General features: G+C 31.9%; 1 long non-coding RNA gene across 1 annotated transcript; it reads right to left on the bottom strand.

The window, feature by feature from the left end:
- Positions 1-3,356: 3,356 nt before the first annotated feature.
- On the bottom strand, positions 3,357-5,132 carry LOC139432676 (uncharacterized). The gene is made up of 3 exons (XR_011642419.1): positions 4,558-5,132; positions 4,436-4,520; positions 3,357-3,986 (listed from the first exon to the last, which is right to left on the bottom strand). It is a non-coding gene; the product is annotated as an uncharacterized lncRNA (long non-coding RNA).
- Between the last annotated feature and the right edge of the window lie 1,028 nt (positions 5,133-6,160).

The raw sequence follows: 6,160 nt of genomic DNA, 5'->3' as shown, positions 1-6,160 counted from the left end.
TTACCCCAACCATAATGCAACAATGTGCAAATATGTTGAGGAGAAATTGAAAAAGCTTCCTACATTATGCTTACTAGGTAAATGAAATTTTGCATAAAAAGTTTGTTTTTTAATCTATATATGTTTTTTAAATCATTTAGATTTGTAAGAAAAAACTATAAATTGCTTTTTGTCTCCACAAGATCAACCAACAGAAGATATTTCAGGTATGCTGCATGATATGAAATTAATTATTTAGTTTCATAATTCATGATTATATAATTCAATATATACCATATTATACAGGGTGATTCGGGAGGAAATGGAAAGATTTTAAGGACATGTCTAGGAAGCTAAAATAAGCAAAATAAGCCCATATGTTCAAATCCGATTTTCATTTGTTTCCGAGATAATTAGGTTTTTCTTTTTAAAAAGTTAATCAAGTTATGTTTGACAACGTTATCCTATATGACAATTTGAAACAAAATGTTAATTAAAGTGATAGTTGTAATTGTTACGAAATAATAAAAATGCCTCACATTTTCAGTCATAGAGAATATGCAGATATGGTGTTTGTTTATGGTTTTTGTAATGGTAATACTGTTCGTTCAGTAGAAGAGTATCGACGTCGTTTTCCGAATCGAAGAATTCCTAATAGGCAAGTGTTTCAAACTGTTTTTACACGTGCTGGCGAAAGTGGAATGTTCCCAAGTGCAAGCATTGTTTCTGAAAAACAGCAAGGGCTCAGTTTGGAACATGAAGAAAATATTCTGGATGTTGTAGAAAATAATCCAAGGATAAGTACAAGGCGCATGGCAATACAATTTGAAATTCCACAAACAATGGTTTGGAAAACATTAAAGCGGCAAGGCTTAAACGCTTTTCATTTGCAGAAAGTACAAAATCTCCAAGAAGGCGATTATCCATTAAGACTACAATTTTGTCAATGGATTCGTGAAAACAGAAGATTACTTAAATGCATATTATTTTCTGATGAAGCTCAATTTACTCGAGATGGAATTAACAATTACCATAATAATCATCGATGGTCGGACGAAAATCCCCATGCCACGCAAGAACACAATTTCCAACATCGGTTTAGTATTAATGTATGGTGCGGCATTCTAAATGATCAGTTGTTTGGTCCTTTTGTGTTGGATGGCCGTCTTACTGGGGAAGGTTATTTACATTTTTTGGAAGACCATTTAGAGGAAATATTGGACGATGTACCTTTGAATATTCGACAACGTATGATCTTCCAACATGATGGAGCACCCCCTCATTATTCAAATAATGTGAGGAATTTTCTAAATACGCATTTCGGCGATCACTGGATTGGCAGAGGAGACCCGCACCCTTGGCCACCGAGATCACCGGACCTCACTCCCCTAGATTTTTGTCTTTGGGGATGGATGAAGTCCTTAGTTTATGCTAGGAAAGTGGACACAAGGGATGCGCTACTAGATCGTATTCTTAATGCTGCGGCGTTCATTAGAGCGAATCATCGTTCACTGAAACGGGCTACCAGGTCCATTTATGTACACTAATTAACGCGCAAATAAGTGTATCGAAATGGGTGGTGGAGTTTTCGAAAATTTAATGTGAATTAATGCTACTTGTTTTTTTGGTTTGTTAGTTTAGTAATAAATTTTGCTTTAATTTTGAAATTATTATTGTTCAAAATATCTCAAACAAATGAAAATCGGATTTGAACATATGGGCTTATTTTGCTTATTTTAGCTTTTAGCTTAATTTTTCCAAAAACGGCTAATTTTTGAGAAAAAAGATAGTAAAGCAAACACTGCCCGTTAAACAACGGGGTTGTCGATCAAAAGTTGGAATGAATTTTGAATTAAAAAAACTTAGTAGGCTTTGCAATCTTTGTCAGAAATATTTGTGACGTTTAAATATCAGTTTTTCTTACTATTATTATTGTTTTTCAAATTAATTTTTGAATAAAGTTCTATCGCATTTACGCTCGTTCACTCGACGTTTCAAAATTTTAAATAAAACAATAATAAAGTAAGAAAACCACTGATATTTAAACGTCAAAAATATTTCTGACAAAGATTGCAAAGCCTACTAAGATTTTTTCATTAAAAATTCATTTCAACTTTCGATTAACAACGCTACAGCTTAACACTTAGTGTTTGCTTAATTAATTTTTTTCTCAGAAAGTATTAACTTTTCGAAGAACATCAGAGAGACAAAAAAATTTTAGAATATTTTCATTTATTTAGATAGATGAAAAATATTTCCAATGTATTTATCACCGTCATAAAAAAAATCTAGACAAAAATTGAACGGGGGTGGTTAAGTTTAGTAACTTAGAAGGGAAGATTGAAAGTACAAATAGGCTCGAAACATGCCCTATTATAAGCTAAACTTATTTCCCAAATTTCATTTTCCTGGTGTTTATGGTTTTCGGAAAAAAAAAATAAACCAAAATTTTTTGCCATCTTTGAAGGGCCGTAGCTCCGCAGGGGAGTCGAAATCGCTCATAGTTTATATAAGAAAGTACCCGTAAAATTGCCTAAAGAATCACCCCCCGAAGTTTGGGCACGTCATTCAGCTAAATCTGCGGACAAAAATTGTTACATCTCATGACTACTAGATTTTTTTATTTTTAATTTATTTTACTGATTGTAGATTTTGTTTAATAAATATTTTCAAAAGTAATCTAAAGTGTACTTTAAATTTGGCGCGTTCGTTTTTTTATTAAAAAAAACTTAGACAGGTTAATCTTAAAAGTATATTCAAAAATAATTAATTGTTCTAATAACTAATCTTGTTCTCTACATTGTTTACATGAAAAAATTTGTGTAAGCACATCCCTGAAGTAAACCTCATTCACGAGCAGTGAGTCGTAGTTTTTCCAAAAACAATTTTGCTACGATGACGAAGACTTTGTCAAAAACATATTTTTTCCGACGAGGAAACAATCACATTGAATGGACAAATAAAAAATCCACGTTGGGCACACCCAATATCCGCAAAACATCAATGTGTAGAGCGAAATAGTACGGGATATTGTCCTGAGTTCTTACTTTATGAGGAAACCTTAACTGGAGGGAGATGTTTAGATTTTTTCAAAACGATATTATAATGTTGTCCCACCTGAATTCCAATGGCAGTTATTCCAACAAGATGGCGCGCCACCACACTTTAATAATCTTTACTTAATCAGTTTGTAACACTTAAGAAATTGTTTAAAATACTTGGTTATCATAGTTACGCATGGCTACTGTTATTTTTATCATATCAATCAAATTCGAAGAAGTTAATCTTTATAGTAATTTTTCTCGAAAATTTTCTTATCTAACCAATATTAATATTGAGTGTACCAGAGTCTGAAAAAGAATCACTTTCATATTCCATATTAAAAATAATGGACTGCCATTTGAAAAAAATATCGATAACGTATACGAAAAGATTGCAAAAAATTTAAATTTTTAGACCCGTTTCAGGGATTTTTCCATAAACCGTTCATAATGATTTTATCGCCTATATCTGTTACTTTACGGACATACTGTATATTGCATTGTTGTATCGATAAAATGGTATTTGCCTAAAACAAGCTTAGACAGATACTATTTGTCTTGTCCAATAGTATTTGCCTAGACATTTAATGATAAAACTGTAACGAACTACGGTTTGCCTAGGCAGACAGTATCTGACTAGGAAAAAACTATCTACCTGAAATAACCATTTGCCTGCGATACATACATAATTAATTTAGCAAACAAATAAAATAATTCAAATAAACAAAAAAATCTCGTAATTAACTGTGTTATAGGAGGGACCTATATACCACATTTTTTTATTACAATAGATTTAAAAAAAACTACTACTACAATTTTTATAGGAAATATTCTTTCCCCTTTCGAAATAGAAGACTATTTTTTCACACAATAATTGAAATTCATAGGTTCCATTCAAATCTACATTATTCATGAGTGCTTAATGAAGATAGGCAGCAAAGCTTATAACAAAGACTAAGAATGAGCCTACAAACAAGAATCAGATTTTTAGATTTATATTGAAACATTGTAAAACTTGTTAAAACTATCTGAACACTTCCTAGTTTAGTTTTATTGTTGTAAACAACACTGTACTTGCAGATATCCTAATAGGTAACATTTCTTTAAAAGTGAAAACTCGCACATTTTTCCCAATAAATTAATTTGCAATTGAAAATTGTATTGTATTGTTTAAAATTTGCTTAATATTCAATGTAATTGATAAATCATGCTTTCATTACAATTTATAGGTTATTTATGTATAAAAGATAATATAGAAGATCTATTATTCAATTTAGAAAAAGTTTTCTTTGAACAGATAAAAACTATTTCATGCACACATTTTTTCAAGTTCAAGCAATTTAGCAAAAGAAGTCTTACAAGATTTTTTTATGGTTTTAAGTCATAATCAGGGTTGGGCATTTTTGCACTACCACTGTTTATTCAGTGGTAGTTAAAATGCAAAACCATTACCACTGAAAATTTAGTGATAGTGAAAAAGAACTTGCATTATCACTAAACCTTTAGTGATAGTGAAAAAAATGCACTATCACTAAACTTTTAGTGAAACATGATCTTTAACTAAACACATTTGAATTTATATTTTGTTCGATATTAGTTATCAACTAGTTTGTTGATAAAAATGCTTTTTGATGTATAGGTGGTGTAACTAAACTATGACTTTAAGCCAATCTAGCTAAATAAATCACGACTTCTTGGTGTCAACAGCAGACTCATTCATTTGGCACTCTCGAAATTGCAATGCAGCTCATTAGTAATGAGTATAGATAGGCAGGCGGCAGCGTTGATGCGGATTAACTTGTTAATTCGGATTTATCTCGGGAGTTAGCTGCAGTTCATCCAGATCAAGTTAACAACTAACTAAAAACAACATTAAATAATATAGAAGTTATACTTGAATAGTGATGGGACGGTATTTGAGGAACGGTATTTTGAAGCGGTATTTTTGAGGAGCGTACCGCTTCCACGCAATTTTAAAATACCCGTTACAGAACGTTACTAATATACTTACATATTTGTAGTGATGGTACGGTATTTGAGGAACGATAATTTGGAGCTTTATTCTAATGAAACGTACCATTCCGGGGCGCTTTTTAAAATACCCGATTCCAAACGTTACTAAAATTTTCAAGACAGTCAGGTTAAACGCCGTTATATTGATATTTGTTCAAAGCTCCCTGAATATATTTTTTTTCAATTTTCGGATAGCGTGTATTTTTTTAAAATTATGATTATTATGGGTAGAGAATATTTAATTTTTTCTTAATTTTCTTCTTTTGCTTAATTTTCACGCTTAATGGTCACGGTATTTTGGAACGGTTTTTTTGTGTAGCGACCGTTCCTGGAGCGCGACACGGTTTTGAGCGGTATTCCCATCACTATACTTGAATGAATAAAAAAAAATTGAATTAAAATTCTACTGGCAGTGGGACTCGAACCGACAACTTCGCGGCACAATTTTGATCAGATCAACTGCACCATTAATCCGGATCAACGTTGCCGCTGTCTATGCTTTTAGTTACTATGGATATATTTAAGTGAGTAAATAGGCGAACAAGTACTATTTTTGGTTCAGTGCCGCTCGTATTTTTTAGTAAAATATTGCAGTGTTCAAAGTGCTTCAGTTTTGTAGTGGACAAAAATTATATTTTATAAAATGAGTGTTAATGAAATAGATTTTGGTGACGATTCATTGGCTGATCCCACTTTCGAGCCCAAACCTGGTTCGAGTAAACAAATTCGAATTAATGAAACAACGGAAACTACCAGGTGTGTACGTACTATCAGTGATAATGGGAGTACTGAAGAATTTCATCAAAAGCAACTTTCTGGCGTGAATGAAATTCTTTTTAATGGAGAATTTTTCAAAATAGTGGAGCAGGTATTTTTAAGTTCAATACTTGCAAATCAAAATCTACATATATTATACATATACACATATATTTTTATCACAATGTTTATTTAAGAGAGCTTCGACTCCATACCAAACGAAAATGGTAGGTATAATCGAAAATGGTAAGTATGCCTTAAGAAAGTTAAAGGTTCGCTACGCGTAAGCTCTAACTTTATACACCACTTACGGGAAAAATATCCACGCACATTTAATGATTTTCAAAAGAAAAGATCTGAAACCAGAAAAA

This window comes from Onthophagus taurus, chromosome 2 (assembly GCF_036711975.1).
Source record: "Onthophagus taurus isolate NC chromosome 2, IU_Otau_3.0, whole genome shotgun sequence".
NCBI classification, from domain to species: domain Eukaryota; kingdom Metazoa; phylum Arthropoda; class Insecta; order Coleoptera; family Scarabaeidae; genus Onthophagus; species Onthophagus taurus.
Note: the sequence above shows the minus strand (reverse complement) of the source record. Positions and strands in the feature narration are given on the sequence as shown.